Raw genomic sequence first — 25,149 nt, 5'->3', positions numbered from 1 at the left:
ATCGAGTCAAACAGAAGTCATTTCTGAAGCTCCCCGAGGTAGTGTTACAGGCCCTTTCCTGTTCCTTATTTACATAAACGATTTGGAAGACAATCTGAGCAGCCGTCTTCGGTTGTTGGCAGATGACACTGTCGTTTATCGACTAAGGAAGCCATCAGAAGATCAAAACAAAATGCAAAACGATTTAGAAAAAATATCTGAATGGTGCGAAAAGTGGCAGTTGACCCTAAATAACGAAAAGTGTGAGGCCATCCACATGAGTGCTAAATGGAACTCGTTAAAATTCGGTTACACGATAAATCAGTCAAATCTAAAAGACGTAAATTCAACTAAATACCTAGGTATTTCAATTACGAACAACTTAAATTGAAAGAAACGCTTAGGAAATGTTGTCGGGAAGGCTAACCAAAGGCAGGACACCACAGTAATGGGTTCTAGGCGCTTCAGTCTGGAACCGCGTGACCGCTACGGTCGCAGGTTCGAATCCTGCCTCGGGCATGGATGTGTGTGATGTCCTTAGGTTAGTTAGGTTTAAGTAGTTCTAAGTTCTAGGGGACTGATGACCACAGATGTTAAGCTTCATAGTCCTCAGAGCCATTTGAACCATTCGAACACCACAGTAATGATACAGGATTTGGGCTGGAAATCATTAAAAGAAAGGCGTTTTTCATTGCGACGGAATCTTCTCACGAAATTCCAATCACCAACTTTCTCCTCCGAATGCGAAAATATTTTGTTGACACCGACCTACATAGGCAGAATCTGCGAAGAAAGGAACATTTGGAAAGCCCTGACAAGAAGAAGGGACGGGATGACATTTGCTAAGAAGTCAGGGAATAACTTCCATGGTACTGGAAGGAGGACCACATGGTAAACTCGGACACGGCGTTGTAGAGATGTGAGCCGGGCGAATGTGACGCCCGCTCCCTGCTCTGCAGAGCCACACAGTCACCAACCGTGAGTCTACTCTCTCTTCCACGGCGACAGCGCACAGCACTTAGACAGCAGTGGCGCCTTGCAAAAAATTGCAGCTTCCCGCTCTTCTCGTGCTTTCAGTCTTCATGCTTTGCTCTGCATGTCATTCTGAACTGAGAAATGTCCTCAGACGTAAAAGTAACTTCGGGCGCGTCCCCTGAGGAGTGTTACAGGACCATTACTTTCAATAATATATATAAATGGCCATCTGGATAACGACGGGAGTTCTATGAAGATCTGCGCAGGTGATGGTATTGTGTATACAGGGTGTTACAGAAAAGGTACGGCCAAACTTTCAGGAAACATTCCTAACACACAAATAAAGAAAAGATGTTATGTGGACATGTGTGCGGAAACGCTTAATTGCCATGTTAGAGCTCATTTTGGTTTCGTCAGTATGTACTGTACTTCCTCGATTCATCGCCATTTGGCCCAATTGAAGGAAGGTAATGTTGACCTCGGTGCTGTGTTGGCATGCGACTCATTGCTCTACAGTACTAGCATCAAGCACATCAGTACGTAGCATCAAAAGGTGTCCCGACAGGAAGACGTTCGAAGCAGTTGATCGGCGTCTTAGGGAGCACGGAAAATTCCAGCTTATGACTCGCGACTGGGGAAGACCTAGAACGACGAGGACACCTGCAATGGACGAGGCAATTCTTCGTGCAGTTGACGATAACCCTAATGTCAGCGTCAGAGAAGTTTCTGCTGTACAAGGTAACGTTGACCACGTCACTGTATGGAGAGTGCTACGGGAGAACCAGTTGTTTCCGTACCATGTACAGCGTGTGCAGGCACTATCAGCAGCTGATTGGCCTCCACGGGTGCACTTCTGCGAATGGTTCATCCAACAATGTGTCATTCCTCATTTCAGTGCAAATGTTCTCTTTACGGATGAGGCTTCATTCCAACGTGATCAAATTATAAATTTTCACAATCAACATGTGTGGACTGACGAGAATCCACACGCAATTGTGCACTCACGTCATCAACACAGCTTTTCTGTGAACGTTTGGGCAGGCATTGATGGTGATGTCTTGGCTGGGCCCCATGCTCAATGGAGCACGTTATCATGATTTCATACGGGATACTCTACCTGTGCTGCTAGAACATGTACCTTTACAAGTACGACACAATGTGTGGTTTCTGCACGATGGAGCTCCTGCACATTTCAGTCGAAGTGTTCGTACGCTTCTCAACAACAGATTCAGTGACCGATGGATTGGTAGACGCGGACCAATTCCGTGGCCTCCACGTTCTCCTGACCTCTACCCTCTTGACTTTCATTTATGGGGGCATTTGAAAGCTCTTGTCTACGCAACCCCGGTACCAAATGTAGAGACTCTTCGTGCTCGTATTGTGGGCGGCTGTGATACAATGCGCCATTCTCCAGGGCTGCATCAGCGCATCAGGGATTCCATGCGACGGAGGGTGGATACATGTATCCTCGCTAACGGAGGGCATTTTGAACATTTCCTGTAACAAAGTGTTTGAAGTCACGCTGGTACGTTCTGTTGCTGTTTGTTTCCATTCCATGATTAATGTGATTTGAAGAGAAGTAATAAAATGAGCTCTAACGTGGAAAGTAAGCGTTTCCGGACACATATCCACATAACATCTTTTCTTTATTTGTGTGTGAGGAATGTTTCCTGAAAGTTGAAGCGAAATGCAGGAAGACCCGCAGAGGATCGAACCTTGGTGCACGGAGTGGCAATTAACCCTCAAAATGAACATATTTAATTTACTGTGAAACCACGAAGATCACACAATTATAGACCAATTACTGAAAGCAGTCACTTAAGTAAAATGTCTAGGAGTATGAATAGCGAGCAATCTGATGTGGAGCGACCACTTGAAGTTATTTGCGAATAAGACAGATGCCAGGCTGAGAGTCACTGTAGGAATCCTCACGAAACGTAGTCCATCAACAAATAAGGTAGCTTACAAAACACTCGTTTGACCAGTAATTGAAAATTGCTCGTCAGTATGGGATCCAGTCCAGATAGGACAGAGAGGAAATCGAAAACATCAAAACGGAGCAACGAGTTTCGCTACAGTTTCATTCAGCATGCGCGAAAGCGCCACGGAGAAGTTCAACGAACTTCAGTGGCAGACGCTGCATGAGAGAAGTTCTGCATCAGTCTGGTTTGTTGTTAGCAGTTCCAAGAGCGTACGTTCCTAGACGAGGCAACAAATGCATTGCTTCCTCTTAAGTATAACTCGCGAAAAGACCATTGAGATAAAATTGTGAACATTCGAGCCCACACACAGGCATACCAACAACCGTTCTTCCCGCGAACAATATGCGACTGGAAAGGGGGTAAACGACACAAATAGTACACTCCGCCACACACCGCAAAGTCACTTGCTTAGTAGAAATGTAGACGCAGATTCTCGTAACAACCTGAAAAACTCTACCGAAATGTTGAATCTGCAATACATGTCACTACACGTAACTCTTTGTCAGACTTGCAGTTTAGTTTTAGGATAGAAGTTCAAAAATGATTCAAATGGCTCTGAGCACTATGGGACTTAACATCTGATGTCATCAGTCCCCTAGAACTTAGAACTACTTAAACTTAACTAAGCTAAGGACATCACACACATCCATGCCCGAGGCAGGATTCGAACCTGCGACCGTAGCGGTCGCGCTGTTCCAGACCGGCAGGATAAAAGTGTCAGAAAATATTGGAACTTATTGTTTTCTATGTGAGACATTCATAAGGCTAAGTGATAAGCCGATAATAAGTATATTCTTTCGTTTGAAAAGAAGCATTTGACTGAATCTTACTAAGCCTTAGCATAGATTAGAATGTCATGGAATTAAGGCAACAGCTGATCGATGGTACTGGTCATATTCACAAAATAGATATTCTGAGACGCCACAGACGTCATTGCGAAATACGTGGAATACATGTCTCAATAGCCAGGTTAGCAGATAATGTTAGCTCGTGCCTCACTAAAAACCGATTGATGCTTAACGAAAACAAAACAGAAGCATATTTTGACTGTTAATTCAAATATATCCGTTTGACGGGTTATTCTATTTAAGTTCTCTTTTATTACTATTTAACTTTCAAATTTTATTCCGTCAACTAAGAAAGCAATTGCTGTTTTATATACCACCTAAAAATAAGTAAAGCAGACAGAAGGGAAGAAGGAAACGAAATAAAACTTTACGTGTTGAGTGAGTATGTGGCTTTACTTCAGTGATTACAAAATCGAGTCAAATTTACAAAGAACTTGGCAGGATGAACCCATTTATAAGAGACTCCACCCGTTCCACCGTTGGTGAACGCAATGAGTCTGTCAAAAAGCCGCGAATGCTATAACTGGTTTTTGATCTCGTGGATATCGGCCACCGCATGTCCGTCTACAAACACATTATTAGCTTCGAAAATAAACTTGCAGGAAATGGAACAGCCCAAGCTGTTATATTGTATTGAATGGACCCATATTTTTCCGTGGCTGCAGGGTTAATTTTACGCTCGACGTCGCTACTGGGAAATCTGGTAGTGGATGGTTTACCCTAGCCATTGTTCGATGTCAAAATGCCTCACTTCCAGGACTTGAATCCTTTGCCGATCGAGATGTCATCGCCTACAAGACCTGGCATTGTGGTATCGACCCGAAGACGCAAAGTAGACCTAGCTATGTTTATAGTAATATGCCATTTACATTGTATACACGCTCCTGTAGAAAAGTTTGTAATGACCAAAAAAATACATGTATGGATGAAAGTACTTGGTGTACTTGCTGAATATGTAACTGTAACTGGAGATATTACTTTGTACTACAATTATTAATAAAGTGCGATCCGTGACATTTGAGATGGTCCTACTTGTGTTGTATCGGGAACAGATCTGGGGACCTTACTAGCCATGCAATCATTTCATAGAGACATGTGCCATATGTGGACAAGAATGATTCTTTTGTGGCGGTGTTCGTAGCGACAAACAATTCGCGGTAGAAACGGCTTACGAAGTCACCGCCACACTTTTAGTAGCGGGCCGACCGGTCCGCTGGAACAGTGAACAGAAAGATGAAAACCCAAACACTCTGATTAAATAAAAGTCGGTACTTATCTTTATTCACGAAGATACAGGAACACAGTAGTCAACTCCGTGTCTACAGAGATCTGTCTAGTTCGAGTCGGAGTGGCTAGGTCAGCGTCGGCTGACGACAAACAACAACTCTGCTGCGATGAACACACAACTGACTAGCAAGTACACAATTCGGTGGCGAGTATACAACTGAGCGGCGAATACAGAACTGTCCTAGCGCTCGCGACTCCAGCGCTTAAGAAGCCAGAAGCCAGCGGTGGCGCGCGCAGACTTGCGGCGATTTGCTGTATCGCTGGCGCTGCTTATGCGGACGGCGTCCGGACTTTGATGCTGCCAACCTTTTGGCAGCGGGCTCGGGTGGCATTCCTGGCTAGGATGTAACAGATTCTGTATGAAAAGTGCATCACGCTCCTTTGCAGTCCAATATTGAGCCATTTTCACAACAGAATGCCCCACAAGTCTGGATATTGCACGATTCCACCAGCTGGCGCAATGCAGATACGCGGTGAGTCCCCTTTCAAACACGTGTTAGGTGCTGATAATGATGGATCCCGTGTCCTTCAGAGTGATGACTCAGCATTTGACACAGTTCTGGCTCCTTATATTATATATCCCAGCAGGGTTGGTAACAATGCTAACCACGAACAAGCATCCTGGCGTCCGTTCTACGTCTCACACAGAACTACAACTCGAATCATTTGCATAACTGCCGTGTACGGTGCTACAGTGTTATCCGGCCGTCTCTTCTGGGCGTTTCACTTTTTCTATCAGGCAGTGTATTTTTATTCTATCGATGTCACATCTAGTATTTATTTGAGACATTTAAAAATATGGCTACACGGCTTAAATTACATATTAGTGAATATTACAAAATAAAATGACATTTTACTCAAATTAGCGACAGCCAGTGCGGCAGATTATTGTCATTCAGATAATTTGCTGCGAGAATAATCTCCACTACGACTGACACAGAAACGCAAAAACGAGTCTGCTTTGCACACTTTCATTCTATTGTCTGCTTTGATATCGTGTTTTGGGGTTGACTGTGCATTCACAGAGAATACTCACAGGTTAGGCAAAAGCACTCCGAACGATCTGCGGTGTCAGTTCGCGAACTGGGTTGTTCGTTCATCAAGCGCACAATAACTGTACTTCCACTACATGTATTCAGTAAAGGGTTTGTGGTTTATAATGTAGACTCATTCGATAGCAGCGGCAACATTCGCTCAGCGAGCAGTACATGGGAAGACGATTTTTACTTGGTTAACAGTTTGTTAACTACTAAACAGAAAGGTGTGGACTTTTCAGCAGGCTTCCGGTTCAATATTTCTCGAGTAGAACTGTTAAACTTGGGCGATAAGCGATAGTTTTTCAAGTCTGCGCTTTAGAGCTTCCTTGCGGCACACTCATTTCGTTCTGAACGAGACTTCTTGATAATGGGTTACAGCCTTCCACTGTGAAGTATTATTTATTACACACCACACTGCAAATTGTTATTGCATTTTTTCCAACTTCTATGTATGACCCACTAAGGACTACGTTTGCTTCAACTGTTTCTTCCATCTTTTCTTTCATATTTCTGTCGTCATTTCTCGATGTTTCTTTCTTCTTGCTCCTGTCCAAGCGCCTCCAGTTCTTTTGGGTTTTCATGTAAAACTCTGGTGTGTTACCCCTTCCTGCCGAGAGGCAGTCTTTCTTCCAAATCTTGTGCAGTAATTCGGAGTTCGTCTACGTTCCTTTTAATTTCTCAGCACCTTATTTATTTTTAATTTACCCAGCCTGCTGGGTTCTCCTTTGGATGTGATCGTAACATCACTATATGGCGTCTTCTTTATTGTGTTTGCTCTTCAGTTATCCCAAAATGCTCCCTAGTACTTTCCTTTCTGTGACTTCAGTTGGTTACATCATTGCCTTCTTCTTTAGAATTAACATTTTGCTGCATAAAGTGCTTCTCGCTGATTTACTGTAGAGTAGTGTCTAAGTTTACGATTGAGGGATATTGATTATCATATAGCTCCTTAGAGCGGCAGTACACTGTTTCCATGTACATCATACTCCGCAAGCCACCTAATGGTGTGTGGCGGCATCTTATTAGCTCTACTTTCATGTTCTCCTTCTCAAGAATTTCTTGAATTTGTTAGTTCTCTCGATTAGTTTTCATTACCTTTGCAGCTGCTATATATAAACAGGTTTTTTCGTGAGGCTTATAAGCATTTTTTTTTTCAGCTTGTTCTCGCAGCAGTTCTGTCCATCTAGTGACTGTTCCCATCGAGTATAAAAAAAGCAAAGTCTTCTGCAAAAATTCTGTTTGTAGGCTGTCCGTTTTGTGACCTAATCTAATTACCTCATTCATTTGACTTTCTGCTAATGACATTTTCCACTCCATTTTGATTTCTTCTAGATCTGCTCCTTATCTACATGAACGATTTAGGTGAGAGTCTGATTAGGACTCTTAGATTGTTTGCACATGGTTGCTGTCGTACACCTTCTTATGAAGTCATCAGATGATCAAAACAAATTATAAAACAATCTAGACAAAGTATCTGTATGGTGCGAAAAGTGGCAATTGATTCTAAATAATGAAATGTTTGAAGTCATCGATGAGAGACCCAAAAGGAATTTGCTATATTTCGGTAACACGATGGATCACAAAAATTCAACTTAATACTTAGGGTAACAATTACGAATAACTTAAACTGGGACGATCACATAGATAAAGGTGTGGGTAAAGCAAACCAAGGAGTACGATTTATTGCCAGAACACTGAAAAAATGCAATAGGTCTACTAAAGAGACTGCCTACAGTACGCTTGTATGCCTCTTATGGAGTATTGCCGTGCGATATGAGATTCGCATCAGACAGGATCGACGGAAGACATCGAGAAAGTTCAAAGAAAGGCAGCTTATTTCATACTGCCGCAAAATAGGGGAGAGAGCGCCACGGATGTAAAACGCGAAATGGGGTGGCAACCATTACCACAAAGGCGTTTTCGATGCGGCAGGATCTTCCCATGATACTTTAATCACCAAGTTTCTCCTCATAAGGTCAAAATATTATTTTCATGCCCACCTACGAAGGGAGAAATGACCATCAAAATAAAATAAGAGAAATGAAAGCTCGCACGGAAAGGTTTAAGAGGTCGTTCTTCCCGCGCGATGTTCGATAGTGGAACAGCAGAGAAATAGCTTTAAAGTGGTTTGATAAAAACCGCTACCAGGCACATAATCGCAAATTGTAGATTAATAATGTAGATATACGTGTAGAACATAGCTAAGGAGTAGCGGGGAGAGACCATCTCCCTGTCTGACTCCAGATTTACTGTCCAGAAATTTCAACTCTAAACTGCTCTTTAGGATGTGTGTTTGGTAGTGTTTGCCTGATTAAAGCTGTGGTTTTACTATCTGAGCCCAGTTCGCAGAGAATTTCAATGGTTTGCTATCTACCGAGTCATAGGCTTTTCTTAAGTGGAAAAAAAAGTAATTACCAAATTTTTACATCTTCTTTTCATGTACATTATTAGTGACTTTTAGTTGAGAATCTGCTCTGAACTTTTTAAGCACATTAACATTTACCAATCTCAGCGTCATGTTGTTCTTCTACCCCAGCGAATACTGCATTTGTAAGATTTTGTAGGTAACCGGTAGGGCACGATGCCTCCATAATTGTTCACATCGGTTTTGTCACCTGATTGGTGCGTGGGTGGATCAAGGCTCTCTTCCGGTCTTCAGGAATCTCTTATTGAGTTTTATTCTAATTATCGTAGTCTTCCTTTGATTTCTAGATTTCCTTGTCAACCTGATGTGAATTATGTTTTTGAGTAACTGTTAAAAGCAATACACATTTTAAAAGACCGTGGAATGCTTGTACGAAGTTCTCTCCCTCTACCTTGAAACTTGGGGTAGAAAAAACACGTTAGAAAAGCAACTTCATACAGCACCATTTGACGCCATGTGAACGGGCATCAGTAAGTTTCTAAACGTTGCTCTGGTTGAAGTGTTTAAGTAAGTATAGGAAAAATAACGCTAGCCCAAAGAGAGAGCTGTCGCGTTTCTTGTGTATTATACATGACAGTCTGCGCATAGAACATATCTACAGCTAAAAATAAAAAAAAATTTCTTCTGAACATATAACATGTATGAAATGTAACGTGTCAGTTCAGCATGCCAGAAATAAAGGAAGTCTTTGTTCTTGGACAGCTGTTCTCGGCTTGCCGACCGTTGGGGCGGAAATTTGAGCGGAGCAACACGCAGTCTGACAGCCTGAAAATTTGCTCTTTTGGGTTGATGAAGAGAGAGGGGTGACGAGGGAGAACCAGACAAGATGACGTCACCTACTGCTGTCACCAAGTGGAAAAAACATGATTCCAAACAGTCGATGCAGCTCCAATTCCATGGCTCCTGACCTAAGTTTTGTTATGTCCTTGGCGTGTTATTGACCACATACTTCATGATATGTCTTCATCGTTTTTGTAATTGTACAAAAATTTTGGTTACATCCACATTGCTTGGCATCACTGCTCACTGTCTATAGCATTCGACGTTTAAGTTAAATTGTAACACGGCTTTTATAATGTAAGCCTATTTATCATGACTAATGTGTACTTCTACATCATTTACTTCAGTTCAAACTGTTTTCTGAATATAAATACTGAACGAAAAAAATCGCAAGACCAAGATGGAGCTGTGCGAGACAAACGAAAGTAGGTAGGCGTGTTTCTGCACGTGAAAGACGATTTCTGTTCAGATATCGCAGCAGTGGCATATGAGTTGCGCTTGTAGCGCAACTATGAGGATACAAATCACGTTAGCTTCAAATACATCTTGTAACGGTATTGAGTGTTAGTTACCTTTGAGATTGGACGTGGTGACTTGATGGTAGTCAAGAATGTCTTTATGACGAAAAAGACGCCGCTGTCAACACCTCTGAACCTGAACGATGTAGGCCCATATAGTGCAGAAAGACTTGGCAAGAATGTAGCCACTGTACATCATTGCTGGCGGCGGTGTTCACGAGAATGTACGGTCGCAAGAAGACCGGATTCCGGTCGGCCACGTGGCACTACAGAGAGGGAAGACCATAGTGTTCGGCGTAGGGCTCTGATCTACTGCATCGGCAACAGCAATTTGAGCAGCAGTTGGCACCACAGTGACACAACGAACTGCTACAAATCGATTCTACATCTACATCTACATTTATACTCCGCAAGCCACCCAACGGTGTGTGGCGGAGGGCACTTTACGTGCCATTGTCATTACCTCCCTTTCCTGTTCCAGTCGCGTATGGTTCGCGGGAAGAACGACTGTCTGAAAGCCTCCGTGCGCGCTCTAATCTCTCTAATTTTACATTCGTGATCTCCTCGGGAGGTATAAGTAGGGGGAAGCAATATATTCGATACCTCATCCAGAAACGCACCCTCTAGAAACCTGGACAGCAAGCTACACCGCGATGCAGAGCGCCTCTCTTGCAGAGTCTGCCACTTGAGTTTGCTAAACATCTCGGTAACGCTATCACGGTTACCAAATAACCCCGTGACGAAACGCGCCGCTCTTCTTTGGATCTTCTCTATCTCCTCTGTCAACCCGATCTGGTACGGATCCCACACTGATGAGCAATACTCAAGTATAGGTCGAACGAGTGTTTTGTAAGCCACCTCCTTTGTTGATGGACTGCATTTTCTAAGGACTCTCCCAATGAATCTCAACCTGGTACCCGCCTTACCAACAATTAATTTTATATGATCATTCCACTTCAAATCGTTCCGCACGCATACTCCCAGATATTTTACAGAAGTAACTGCTACCAGTGTTTGTTCCGCTATCATATAATCATACAAGAAAGGATCCTTCTTTCTATGTATTCGCAATACATTACATTTGTCTATGTTAAGGGTCAGTTGCCACTCCCTGCACCAAGTGCCTATCCGCTCCAGATCTTCCTTCATTTCGCTACAATTTTCTAATGCTGCAACTTCTCTGTATACTACAGCATCATCCGCGAAAAGCCGCATGGGACTTCCGACACTATCTACTAGGTCATTTATATATATTGTGAAAAGCAGTGGTCCCATAACACTCCCCTGTGGCACGCCAGAGGTTACTTTAACGTCTGTAGACGTCCCTCCATTGATAACAACATGCTGTGTTCTGTTTGCTAAAAACTCTTCAATCCAGCCACACAGCTCGTCTGATATTCCGTGGGCTCTTTGTTTATCAGGCGACAGTGCGGAACTGTATCGAACGCCTTCCGGAAGTCAAGAAAAAAAGCATCTACCTGGGAGCCTGTATCTAATATTTTCTGGGTCTCATGAACAAATAAAGCGAGTTGGGTCTCACACGATCGCTGTTTCCGGAATCCATGTTGATTCCTACATAGTAGATTCTGGGTTTCCAAAAACGACATGATTCTCGAGCAAAAAGCATGTTCTAACATTCTACAACAGATAGATGTCAGAGATATAGGTCTATAGTTTTGCGCATCTGCTCGACGACCCTTCTTGAAGACTGGGACTACCTGTGCTCTTTTCCAATCATTTGGAACCTTCTGTTCCTCTAGAGACTTGCGGTACACGGCTGTTAGAAGGGGGGCAAGTTCTATCGCGTACTCTGTGTAGAATCCAATTGGTATCCCGTCAGGTCCAGTGGACTTTCCTCTGTTGAGTGATTCATTCAAGGACAGTTCCGATCCAGTCGCCCTGTGGCGTACATTCCACTGAGCCCAAACCACCGCCATTCGCGACTTTAGTGGTGTCAAGCGAGAGCTAACTGGAGGGCAGGATGAATTTCTGTTGTAGTTTCTGATGTTCGCTAGTTCTACCACCGGTGCCAGTGACGGCCTTGTGTTGGTTCGCGGAAGTCTAGTTTATAGCCTGCAACCAACCTATCTGCGTGCTCGGCACACTGGACCTAGCCCTGGATTTATGGTTTGGCGTGTGATTTCGTATGACAGCAGAGCACTCTCGTGGTTATACCACGCACCTTGACTGCAAATCTGTACGTCAGTCTGGTCATTCGACCTGTTCTGCTGCCATTCATGAACAGCACTCTAGGGGATGTTTTCCAACAGGATAACGCTCACTCACATAGAGCTGTTGTAACCCAACATGCTCTACAGAATGTCGACATGTTGCCTTGGCCTAATCGATCGCCAGATATGTCTCAAATCGAACACACATGGGACATCGTCGGACGAAAACTCCAGCGTCATCCACAAACGGCATTAACTGTCCCTGTATCGACAGACCAAGTACAACAGGCATGGAACTCCAACCCACAAACTGACATCCGGCACCTGTACAACACAATGCATGCGCGTTTGCATGCTTGCATTCGACAATCTGGCAGTCACACCGGTTATTAATGTATCAGCATTTTGCATTTACAACGGCTTACCTCGCGCTTATATTAACCTATCATCTTGCACTATTAATTACTTAAATATTTTGCCTAGACTAATGTATCCAGAAAATTCACTACTCTGCATTAATTATTTTTTTTGGTGTTGCGATTTTTTTCCACCGGTGTACGTCTCTGTTTCTTACATAGTTCATGATATGTCTAAATTGCTTTTGTAAATATATGAAAAAAAAATTATGTTAGATACATATTTTCTCACCTCACTGGTCGTTGTCTCTAGCATTCTAACCTGGCTTTTGTAATGTATGTCTGTTTATCATGATCAATATATAGGTTTATACCATTTGTTGCAGCTTATAACTGATCGCTGAATTTTGTTTGCCTTGTGCGACCCGAAACGGACGTTCTAATACTCTCATAATTCTGATCATATATATAGATCACTATTATTAATATGTTTCATTATTTGTGATAAGAATGGCGCTTGATATCGTATCGTTAACATGGAATTAGGTCAATAGGTCGGCAAGTTCATCGACTGTAAATACTACATACGAAGGTATTTTATGTAATGTTAGTTTTGTAATAGAAAGAAGCTATCTTAGAAGACACCACTTTAAAGATAACTCACTCACTGGACCGCCATGTCTTTATGACGTAATGTCACCTAGGCTAGTTCTCCTCCTGATATGCAATGTAGTTTGACTGTTTGTAAACACAGCACGTTAGCAACAACAAATCAGCCTTGTCTTAATTGTACACTCTCACTTCTTCCACTGACTACAGTGTAGATCTTCATATATTTTAATCTTTAACATCGAGCACTTCGGTGATCTTCTGTTACATACGTCTTCGATGACATTACTTGTCGAGTATCAGTAGTCTTTACGCGACTTTTAGTATTTTGGAGTTTAACCTACTTGTGTGATTTATGACATTACCAAATTACGAGTATTTTACATACCACTGCAGAATATCGATGTATTTTGTAAGCTGTTGAGTCATTTGTGAGTACTCCTCCTACAACAACAACAACTACTACTACTACTACTACCACCCCACCAGATGGTTATCACAACTAACAAAGACAATTCTCTACCAGACTACCTACTCATAATATGGGATAGTAAAACCAATTCATTCCCATAGAACAACTAACAAGATGAATTGTCAGTAGTCGTACTCACGGTTTAGTTTAAACAAAACACTTTAGTATTAGCACAATTAATAACACAGCATGGTAAAGAACTAGAAGTACTGTCGATGAGAGCGCATACAAGGACTCGCGTGTGCCCTCAATAAATAAACACAACTTGTCACGAGACAACCACAGACATCCGTGCAGGACGACTCACACCAAACACGAAGCTCGCATACAACACACACTGTACTGTACGAACCATAAACTGCCGGTGTGAAACTGTCAGCTGCAAAAACAGATGGATACTGATTCTCTTGAGATGCAGACGCCCCTTTCTCTGTCTGCACCGGGAAAAGACACGAGGCTGTTGTGTCCACGGAACAGCCACACCGCACGCAACCCGTACTGGTGTCCGACTGACCGTACCACAGGCCCTCGCTCTCGGCTAGTCCAGAACTCGCTCTTTTGTCTCCGTGCAACCGGTCACTACCCCAACACATTCATGCCCAGCGCGGCGCCAATCCCGATGTGCTGGCCTCCAAAGATACTGTTGGTCTCGCTCGCTGCAGCTAACAGTGCTTGCGACCGGCTAGGCCACAACGGCACTCGTGACAATTACGCGTATGAGGCGTCCGTCCTCTCGCGGCTCCGGAGCGACAATGCGCCAAAATGAATCTCTGGAGGCAAAGAAAACAACGCTGCAGTGTAGGAAAGAGAAACTATGTGGGCGTGATAAAAAGTAATGCCTCCTGTTCTCAATATCAGTTAGGGTATTTGATTTCAAGCATATTACTCGGCTGACTTTTCCGCTTCGCTGAAGCAAGTTGCAACACTCTGCCGCTAGTTGTTGTTGTGGTCTTCAGTCCTGAGACTGGTTTGATGCAGTTCTACATGCTACTCTATCCTGTGCAAGCTCCTTCTTCTCCCAGTACCTACTGCAACCTACATCCTTCTGTATCTGTTTAGTATATTCATCTCTTGGTCTCCCTCTACGATTTTTGCCCTCCACGCTGCCCTCCAATACTAAATTGCTGATCCCTTGACGCCTCAGAACATGTCCTACCAACCGATCCCTTCTTCTAGTCAAGTTGTGCCACAAACTCCTCACCATTTCTATTCAGTACCTCCTCATTAGTTATGTGATCTACCCATCTAATCTTCAGCATTCATCTGTAGCACCACATTTCGAAAGCTTCTATTCTCTTCCTGTCCAAACTATTTATCGTCCATGTTTCACGTCCATACATGGCTACACTCCATACAAATACTTTCAGAAACGACTTCCTGACACTTAAATCTATACTCGATGTTAACAAATTTCTCTTCTTCAGAAACGCTTTCCTTGCCATTGCCAGTCTACATTTTATATCCTCTCTACTTCGACCATCATCAGTTATTTTGTTCCTAAAATAGCAAAACTCCTTTACTACTTTAAGTGTCTCATTTCCTAATCTAATTCCCTCTGCATCACCCGACTTAATTCGACTACATTCCATTATGCTCGTTTTGCTTTTGTTGATGTTCATCTTATATCCTCCTTTCAAGACTGTTCCCATTCCGTTCAACTGCTCTTCCAAGTCCTTTGCTGTCTCTGACAGAATTACAATGTCATCGGCGAACCTCAAAGTTTTTATTTCTTCTCCATGGATTTTAATACCTACTCCGAATTTTTCTTTTGTTTCCTTTACTGCTTGCTCAATATACAGATTGAATAACATCGGGGATAGGCTACAACCCTGTCTTACTCCCTTCCCAACCACTGCTTTCCTTTCATGTCCCTAGACTCTTATAACTGCCATCTGGTTTCTGTACAAATTGTAAATAGCCTTTCGCTCCCTGTATTTTACCCCTGCGAACTTCAGAATTTGAAAGAGAGTATTCCAGTCAACATTGTCAAAAGCTTTCTCTAAGTCTACAAATGCTAGAAACGTAGGTTTGCCTTTCCTTAATCTAGCTTCTAAGATATGTCGTAGGGTCAGTATTGCCTCACGTGTTCCAATATTTCTACGGAAACCAAACTGATCTTCCCCGAGGCAGGCTTCTACCAGTTTTTCCATTCGTCTGTAAAGAATTCGCGTTAGTATTTTACAGCTGTGACTTACTAAACTGATAGTTCGGTAATTTTCACATCTATCAGCACCTGCTTTCTTTGGGATTGGAATTATTATATTCATCTTGAAGTCTGAGGGTATTTCGCCTGTATCATACATCTTGCTCACGAGAATGTTGTCTATTCCCGGGACCTTGTTTCGACTCAGGTCTTTCAGTGCTCTGTCAAACTCTTCACGCAGTATCGTATCTCCCATTTCATCTTCATCTACATCCTCTTCCATTTCCATAATATTGTCCTCAACTACATAGCCCTTGTATAGACCCTCTATATACTCCTTCCACCATTCTGCTTTCCCTTCTTTGCTTAGAACTGGGTTTCCATCTGAGCTCTTGATATTGATACAATTGGTTCTCTTTTCTCCAAAGGGCCACTAGAGGGCTCCGAATTGTAGCGGGTAACATGGTGGTGTGTAACGGAACTATGGTGGTGCGTGAGAAACAGCGTGCGTAAACGAGTTTCTAACCGCAGGAAACGTGCCTCCAGTTGAAATCCGCTGAATAATGAAAGCCTTGTACAGTGTATTGACACCAGTAATGTGCGGCAATGGGCTGTTCGTTCTCGTAATGACAGAAAGTGGATGATTACGTACGGCAACCGACGACACTCGTCCTAATCGGGCTGATGAACTCATCAGAGAAAATCGTCGGATAACACAGACACAGCTCTCGGGCAAGTGTGCCGTATGACGAGAACTAATACAGACCATTATTGTAGAACTGCAGTACAGAAAAGTGTGTGCACGTTCGGTGCCCGGAATGCTCACTCCTAACATGAAACATAGCGGACTGGCTATCTTCCAACAATTTCTTTTGCGTTTTGAGCGCGAGGGTGATAAATTCCTGAACAGCTTTTCGACAGGTGATGAAAGCTGGATTCACCATCTCGATCTTGAAAACAAGAGAGCGTCAATGGAGTTCCGCAAAAGTTCAAAATCATGCTGTCAGCAAGCAATCTCAGGCTCACAGTGTTCTGGGATGTTGAAGGTGTGCTGCGTTTCGAATTCATCCCTAAAGACATCGTCATACATTCTGCAAGGTACTGCGAGACCCTCAGAAAACTGGAAGCACACATGAAGCAGCCAATCCTTCAGCGTTAGAGTGCCAGACTACATACCAGCACTGCGACACCTGCCACAAGCCGCCCCCTTGCGTTCACTGCTGTCCATTATACTCCATACAGTCCCGACTTGGCCCCGTCCGACATTCATGAAAGAACAGCTTTGAGGACTTCATTTCAATATGACTGAAGAGATGCAAACAGAGGTGAAGTTGTAGCCCCGTCAACAAAGTGAAACGTTCTACAGTGATGGTATCTACATCTACATCTACGTGACTAGTCTGCAATTCACAATTAAGTGAGTGGCAGAGGGTTCATCGAACCACCTTTTTAAGCTACTTCTTTATCGTTCCACTCTCGAACAGAGCGATGGAAAAACGAACACTTACATCTTTCCGTGCGAGTTCTGATTTCTCTTGTTATGCTGGTCATTTCTTCCTATGTAGGTGGGCGCAAAACAGAATATATTCGCACTCTGAAGAGAAAGATGGATGAAATTTCATGAGAAGGTCCTGCCGCAGCGAAAAACGCCTTTGTTTTAATGTCACCCCAATTCCTGTGACATATCCGCGGCACTCGATCCCTTATTTCGCGATGACACATAAAAAGCCGTCATTGTTTGAAATTTTTCAATGTCCTCCGTCAGTCGTATCTGCTGCTGATCCCACACCGAAGAGCTGTACTCCAGAAGAGGGTGGACACGCGGAGAAAAGTTGGGAGGAACTGTGTGTCGCCAGGGTGGCTATGTTTAGAAATAAATATGTAGACCTGAAGAATAAATGTGTATAATGTTAATAAAGTTTGATTTGTTTAAAAAGCTTTAAGAGTTTTGACATAAAAAAAATGAAACGAACATGTGCCATTGTAGGCCGGACAGCCTCATCCGAGGAAGTTCGGCCGCCGACAGCAAGTCTTATTTCAGTCGACGCCCCCACTGGGCGACTCGCGAGCCGGTGATGAGGATGAAATGATGATGACAACGCAACACCCAGTCGACGAGCGGAGAAAACCCCCAACGCGGCCGGGAATCGAAACCGGGCCCGCTCCATGCGAGGCAAGCACGTAACCTTTTTTTTTTTTTTATAATTTTGTTCGGTATTGTTCTTTTCGTTTCGGCTGGGCGGACGCCACGTGACATACGTTCAAGTTGATCATTGATTTCTTTACTCAGCTTCTTTTTTTTATTACAGAGAACAATCGGCCTTTTCTGATCGAACACACTGAGCTACGCTGACCGCACCACTCAGCTAAGCATGCGGGCAGTTTTCACATAAATTAGTATGCATCACCACATGCTGGAATTCGACAGCGTCTGAATCGTGGTCCATCGAGACTGCAGTTCATGGTTCTTCAATGCTGCTGCTCGCGTTCAACAGAATTCCCTGACTGTTAATGCGAATATGAACTCGGTGGGTTCAAAAGGACCACACTCAACGCCATGCAGGATCTAAACGGCACACTGTCGCTGCTGTCCTTGAGGACAGACAGATTTGTTTCTCGGCCGGCAGGATCGTACATCCACGTCACGTATCTTGTGCCAGGAAAAGGGCTAGTCTGCCGGCCGCGGTGGTCTAGCGGTTCTAGGCGCTCAGTCAGGAACCGCGCGACTGCAACGGTCGCAGGTTCGAATCCTGCCTCGCGCATGGATGTGTGTGATGTTCTTAGGTTAGTTAGGTTTAAGTAGTTCTACGTTCTAGGGGGCTTATGACCACAGATGTTGAGTCCCATAGTGCTCAGAGCCATTTCAAAAGGGCTGGTCTGCTGCAAGGTAAGTGTCCACGCGTCTGGAGCACCACAGACTGTCAGCTTGAAGACCTTTGTTGAGGTTTCCCTTTACGCGGGCAGAACAGAGGGAGACCCGTCAACAGTGCTGCGTCCAACACCAATGGGCGCAGGAGAGGCATGACGTCATATTTTCAGTCGAGTCCCGGTCCTATGTACAGAATGACGATGGACATATCCGTGCGGAGAGGCTCCGAGCAGAATGAACGTTGCCAGATTGTGTTTGTCACACGGATGCAACACCACCTGGAGAGAAGGTAAAGGGTGCCAATGGGTGCATAACAGGATACTCACTGGTTCGCATAGCCGGTAATTTTGAACCAGGCGTTAAATTTACGACGCATAAAAGGCCGGTAGATGTGTCCTAACTTCGAGGTCTCCGTGACGTTATCTGTCAATAAGATATCGCAAAACTCATTGCTCTTCATGATGTCTTGTTTTTAAAAAAAAATGTGTGTGAAATCTTATGGGACTTAACTGCCAAGGTCATCAGTCCCTAAGAATACACACTACTTAACCTAAACTATCCTAAGGACAGACACTCACACCCATGCCCGACGGAGGACTCGAACCTCCGCCGGGATCAGCCGCATAGTCCATGACTGCAGCGCCCCCTAGACCGCTCAGCTAATCTCGCGCGGCATGATGTCTTGACCTACCTCGGTACAGAGGGGGTTCGACTATAGACCTGGGCTGCACGTTCTGAATATCACTCAGGAGTTGCTGAGAATGTGATGCACGTTACAACTCGCCAGCCACTAGGACTGATGACCTTTAGTATAGAGAAAAACAGCATGGAATGCCGGCCAGAATCTGTCATCTACTTGCACGTTCAGTTCGCCTCGATGCATTTCCGCATTAGAGCCAGCTCTGTTTAGTGCGCTTCAAAAACGCCGTAACCCCCACCTCCATTCCCCCTCACACAAATTTATTCATTACTTAGGAGAAGAACTTCTTAGCAGGGATCGCTATAAAGAACTTTATTGTAGATAACCGGTTTCGGTAAAATTAAGTTAGCATCTTGAGATCTTCATAAAGGTTATTACAAACATCGTGTGCCAGCAGGCACGAGATGTTTGTAATAACCTTTATGCTAACTTAGTTTATCTACACTAGTTTTTTATAGCGAGCTCGTCTAAGAAGTACTTCTTGCCCTGAGTAACCGCTACACATCGCCCCTTTGAGCTCAGCACGGCTAAAATAATTAATTAATTTATAAATGTTTTCCTCCAATATCTACGTCTACATGGATACTCTGCAAATCACATTTAAGTGCCTGACAGAGGGTTCATCGAACCACCTTCACAATAACAATAACGAATACACACAATAATGTATACACACAATGAGTAAAATTTCCTGCCCATTCTGGTGTTGCAAGATAAAGGGCCAGCAGTGCATATCGTATTTCCTACCTCTATCAGTTCACTGACACCAAATCATCGCTGTTAAATGACCCTGCACACACGTACAAACAGACACTAAATGGTTGCCACCCTGCGTAGGAGACTTAACTCACCATGCGCACTGTTCCGTCCAGCTCTTTAACTATGAGCACATTCACATCAGTACCTCTTCGTGACAGATAGCAGTACATGAGTAACACGCTTATTTTCGCTTATTACTCAGCATCATTAGCCTTCGGGCTGCTCTCGTGTTGCTGTCAGATACCTGTTCGACTGTTTGTCTACCACCTGCTATCGCCCGACATCCGATAAGATGAGCAATCGCTCAAGAGCTGCTCACTGCCAGCGTACAAGTTGTTTACGAACAGCGGCAGCTTTGCATGCAACGCTTCGATTAGCCTCACCTTTGTAGCTGTCCAATAGCCAGCCCTGTCCCCACTGTAACGAGGTAATACTGACATCTCAAAGACCCTAAATCCAATAATCGCGCATTGTGTTTCAATTACGATTATTTCGAAGGACAGATGTCAACTGTGCAACACTTCTTTTAATTCATTTATCTTCCGACTGGTTCGATACAACTCGCCGCGATTTCCTCACTTGTACCAGAATTTTCATTTCATAACAGCACTTAAAACACATTACTTATCTGCCACACTTTTGCAACCTCTTTCTTTCCCGACAACTTTTGTCCTCTACAGCAACCTCTAGCGTCCATAAAGTCTTCAAAATGGTTCAAATGGCTCTGAGCACTATGGGACTTAACAGCTGAGGTCATTAGTCCCCTAGAACTTAGAACTACGTAAACCTAACTAACCTAAGGACATCACACACATCCATGCCCAAGGCAGGATTCGAACCTGCGACCGTAGCGGTCGCGCGGTTCCAGACTGTAGCGCCTAGAACCGCACGGCTACCCTGGTCGGCCATATCCTATTATGCTGTCCCTTCTTAGGGACTGTGTTTTCCACGTTTCTCATCTTGTCAATGCCCTTAATTTTGAGTTTCCTTCAGTAACACTACATCTCAAAAGCTTCGATTCTCTTTTTTCAGACTGATTCTCATAATACATTATTCACTTTCATGGTATGCTGTTTTCATTCGTAATTTTTTAAAAAAATTCTTTCTCAAATTAAGCCCCTTCCGTGATATTAATAAGACTTCCTTAGGCGAGAAATGAGCCGTCTTTTCTGGCCTGCTTCTTAGAACGTCGCTGCTTTGTTGCGCTATTTATCTTCCAAAAAAGGACAAGTCCTTCACTTAGTATGCTAGGTAATTTGCAGATGTCATGATTAGCTTCTCGCTGACCTCATTTTTTCTGCTCCTTAAAACTTACAAGTTTTTTCTATTTACTTTCTATCCACATTCTGTGCTCAGTAGGCTGTTAACTTCATTCAGAGGGACCTGTAAGTCTACTTCGCTCTTATAGATGATAGCAACATCATCAGCAAATCCTGTGAATGGTATTTCTCCTTGAATTGTAATACTGTTTCTGGGCATTCCTTTTATTTCTTCCATTACTTCTTCAATAAGCGGTTTTAACGGTGGGGGAGGAAAACTGCATCCCTCCTGTCACTAGTCTCTTTATCCTCTACTCTCATTGCTCCTTCATTATCATTATTGTTCCTTTCATTATCAAGCTTGTCACCTGAACTGCCCTTAAGGTGCTTTTAGCTGCTCTCAAGCTTAACTGAACATCATATAACAGAGTCTCACTTTTATTTTCCATTTCTTAGTATATTAGTCGGGCCAACAACTTGGACGCATGAGCTATTAAACTGCACGTGCGACACTAGCGGCCTCTTACGGATTCTGTGGATTGTTTTCTTCCGAAAGTCCGATGACACATCTCTAGCTTTGTAGCTTCTACACACTAACTTGATTAATCGTTTGTATGTCGCATCGCCAATTAATAAAAAAATCCGAAGGAATGCTCTCTTTCTGTCTTGTTTTACTGCTAGGCTTACGAAATTCAATCCAGATCTACTGGAGCTCCTGACCATCCACAAATGGCATCTATTTCTTTTCCGTCATGTTAACACAGAGTTCCACCCTCTCATAGACGCCATCAATATACTCTCCCGACCTATCCATTCTCCCCTCTGTATTTGATAGTGGATTTCCGATTTCTAACACAGGGTGCAGACATAAAACCGGTACGCCTCACGTACCGGTTCACCATCTCTACAGGAATTGCTTGTGGTCTGGATGCCCATGGCCACCACCTCAAACATCGCTTATAAACAGGTAACTATTCTTCCTTAGATGTAAATTTAAGGGGCATCACTGCTGTTAGCTGCCACGGGACATTAAGCGGAAGCAGCGGCTACGAGCGAAAATGTGTACCGGACCGGGGTCTCCTGCATATTAGACAAGTGCGATAACCAACCATTGCGCCATCCGGGACACAGTGTTATCACAACTGCACGGACTATCTCGGTACGCCTGACGGCCGATCCACGCTCCCACCGAGCTGCTACCTATCCGCAGTCAGATTCCCACGGGAGGTCGGACGTATTTGAGCATTCGCAATTTACGTACAGTGTTTCACAGCTGCGGGATCTGTTCTTTCGGAGGAACAGACACCACGCATTCAAGTGATTCAAATATCCTTTTTTTAGTTAGTTCATTGTTACTTGAATCTAGCGCCTGAGGCATACCGGTTTTATGTAGGACACGCTGTGTTAACACGTTTGCTTGTAAATTCCCCTGAAGTTCCTTTTTCTCATACTATGTGCTCAGTCCTCCGACAACCATTTTTCGTGCAACCCTTTCGCTTCGGCTGACAAAGCACGAGTCGCAGACATCGTCCGCAGTGTGTCATTACAGATTATAGAAAATTAGAGGATCCGCAGGAAACATCAGCTCTTCAAAATGCATCATCTCTATGGAGTGCTCCCTCATCTGTATTACTCCGCTTTACAGTTAATTCGTGTGAAAACATTGCTCCCCAGCGGAACGTCGGCGCGTAATCCGAGGAAAGTAGCACTCTGCGTAGTCAGAAGATGAGAATCGTGACCGACGCAAAGAGTGAAACTCTAGAAAACCAGCTGTTCCCGTCAACGGTAGAAACAACAAAGTTACGGAGACAATATCTTTGCCAGAAGGTGGCTGAACCTAAACTAAGAGACATCTGGGCTGAAATGCTGCAGGTGTATTTAAATTTAACAGATCAGGTTCTGATGCTACGTTTATTTTGGTAGGGACTAAAGAAAAAAACCTGTCTCGCGATTTGTTGTGTGTCCCCGGGACGAGTGTGATTTGGAAATTATATATCATCTTAGATTACTTTACAGGAATAACTTTAATGCAGCGCGCTTCAAACTGCCATTATTGGTGGTGACCGTAGAAAGACTCCACGAGTGCTGCATTAGCTTCCTGGGAGGTGGTTGGCGGTTAGGACCAGTGAGGTAACGGCAACGTAACACATTTAAAGAGTTCTGTAACGTCCTGCGGATCTTCCGTCTTGGCTAACACTCAGCGATAGAGCAATGAGATTGTTATTTCTTATGTATCGGAATCGACGTTACAAACAGAACACTGATGAACTGAACTCGCGACTTGTGCGAGATATTTACTCACCGAATGTCGTAATTAAATCCTTTATAATCGATGGTTTATCAGTTGCTATTTAAATACTAATGATAAGTTCAAATTAGTTCCAGCGACACCCAAATTCCCTATATACTGGTTGTAATCTCAAATCTATAATCAGTCGTAACAGTGTTATTAATTCCTAACGTCAAGGAGTTTCCATATAAGCGCCGAGCGCTTCACTCAAATAATATCGCAGCACGTTATCTCTATAAACGATATTGTAAAATTTGAATGATAAATGCGTGAATTGACACGATATTCTGGTTTATTATACAATATTAGTCACTTCCTAACAGAGCCGTGAGGAAGAAGCTTTGCCAGGTGTTGGGGGGAATTATAAATTATATGCTTCGTAACTATCGCCAAGTTCCATAGTCCATTAGTTATTACGAATGAAATTATCTGTGTTCACTTCCTAAATAGTGGTAACTTCAGGTTATCTAATTAAAAGTCACTTACGTCTAATATATGCAAGTCCTCTATCTGAATTCTAAATATCGTAATATTTGAAGTCAAAGTATCGTTTCACTGCGTCATAGTAGATCGCAATAATCAATTCTGAAAAAAAAAAAAAATCTAATTGCGCCTACATATACGAGCATTCAAAAGTATGACCTGCTTTGGCTGATTCTCGTAATGTTGTGACAATGGACTGAATTATCCTCAGCCATTAGTCACGAATCTCAAAGAGTACTCACACGGAGTATTCTTTGGGAACGTTGGTTCTACTTTGTGAATTTTAATTATAATGATTTTGCGATTTACTATGATTTTGAATTTTGAGTTCGATTTTACTGGAATCCTATCTTTCTTTCGTATGTTAATAAATTACTGAGTATTAGATTCCTGGTTAATATCCAAATAATAGTGTTAACTGGAAATTTGTTTACTTGTTCATTTTTCATGGGATTTCGAACTTGTTTTTGGAAAATCTTTGGGAATTTTGGAGCTAATTTTTTATTTTCATTTCTCGTCCGAGGAAGTGACATTACAGTTCCCTCATAAATCACTTGTAAAATGAACTTCCATTTTTTATATGTACAGCAGTTTATGATGGCAACGGAAAACAATGCCTATCCTGACAATCTGCCGTTTCCTTGCTGATAGAGAGTTTTTAAACAGAACCCAGCAGGGTCAATCAGCCACACTTTTTGTCAGTCTCCTGGAGCAGTCCACGCGCTCTGTGTCCATAGCAGAGAACCTCGTGGTAGGAGCGGTGTTGGCTCCAAGGGCCTCACGCACTTACAGCCTTCGAAAACCTAGTACGAAGTTTACTGCTCGCGAGACGTTAATGACCCACGTGGTTCACGCGAACGCAGGACAACCGCGTGAGCCCTCTGCATAGCACAGGCTAGATACCGCCTCATCAGGCTCCACTGTTGCTCCTCCCACTAGTATTTCTCTCTTTCTCGCTCGTCTCAACCCTATAGTGACCTCCTTGACGTCATTTTGTAATTTACTTTTAACTGATGTTCGATCACATATGCCGGCCGGAGTGGCCGGGCGGTTCTAGGCGCTACAGTTTGGAACCGCACGACCGCTACGGTCGCAGGTTCGAATCCTGCCTCGGGCATGGATATATGTGATGTCCTTAGGTTAGTTAGGTTTAAGTAGTTCTAAGTTCTAGGGGACTGATGACCTCAGCAGTTAAGTCCCATAGTGA

At 43.4% G+C, this 25,149-nt stretch overlaps 1 protein-coding gene across 2 annotated transcripts in view; it reads right to left on the bottom strand.

Moving 5' to 3' along the window:
* The window catches only part of LOC124802581 (EF-hand calcium-binding domain-containing protein 4B-like), a 774,205-nt gene that overhangs the window by 648,652 nt on the left and 100,404 nt on the right, over nucleotides 1–25,149 (bottom strand). The window lies entirely within an intron of this gene.

Source organism: Schistocerca piceifrons, chromosome 1, assembly GCF_021461385.2.
Source record: "Schistocerca piceifrons isolate TAMUIC-IGC-003096 chromosome 1, iqSchPice1.1, whole genome shotgun sequence".
In the NCBI taxonomy this organism is placed as follows: Eukaryota; Metazoa; Arthropoda; class Insecta; order Orthoptera; family Acrididae; genus Schistocerca; species Schistocerca piceifrons.
This window is presented reverse-complemented; position numbering and strand designations above follow the sequence as displayed.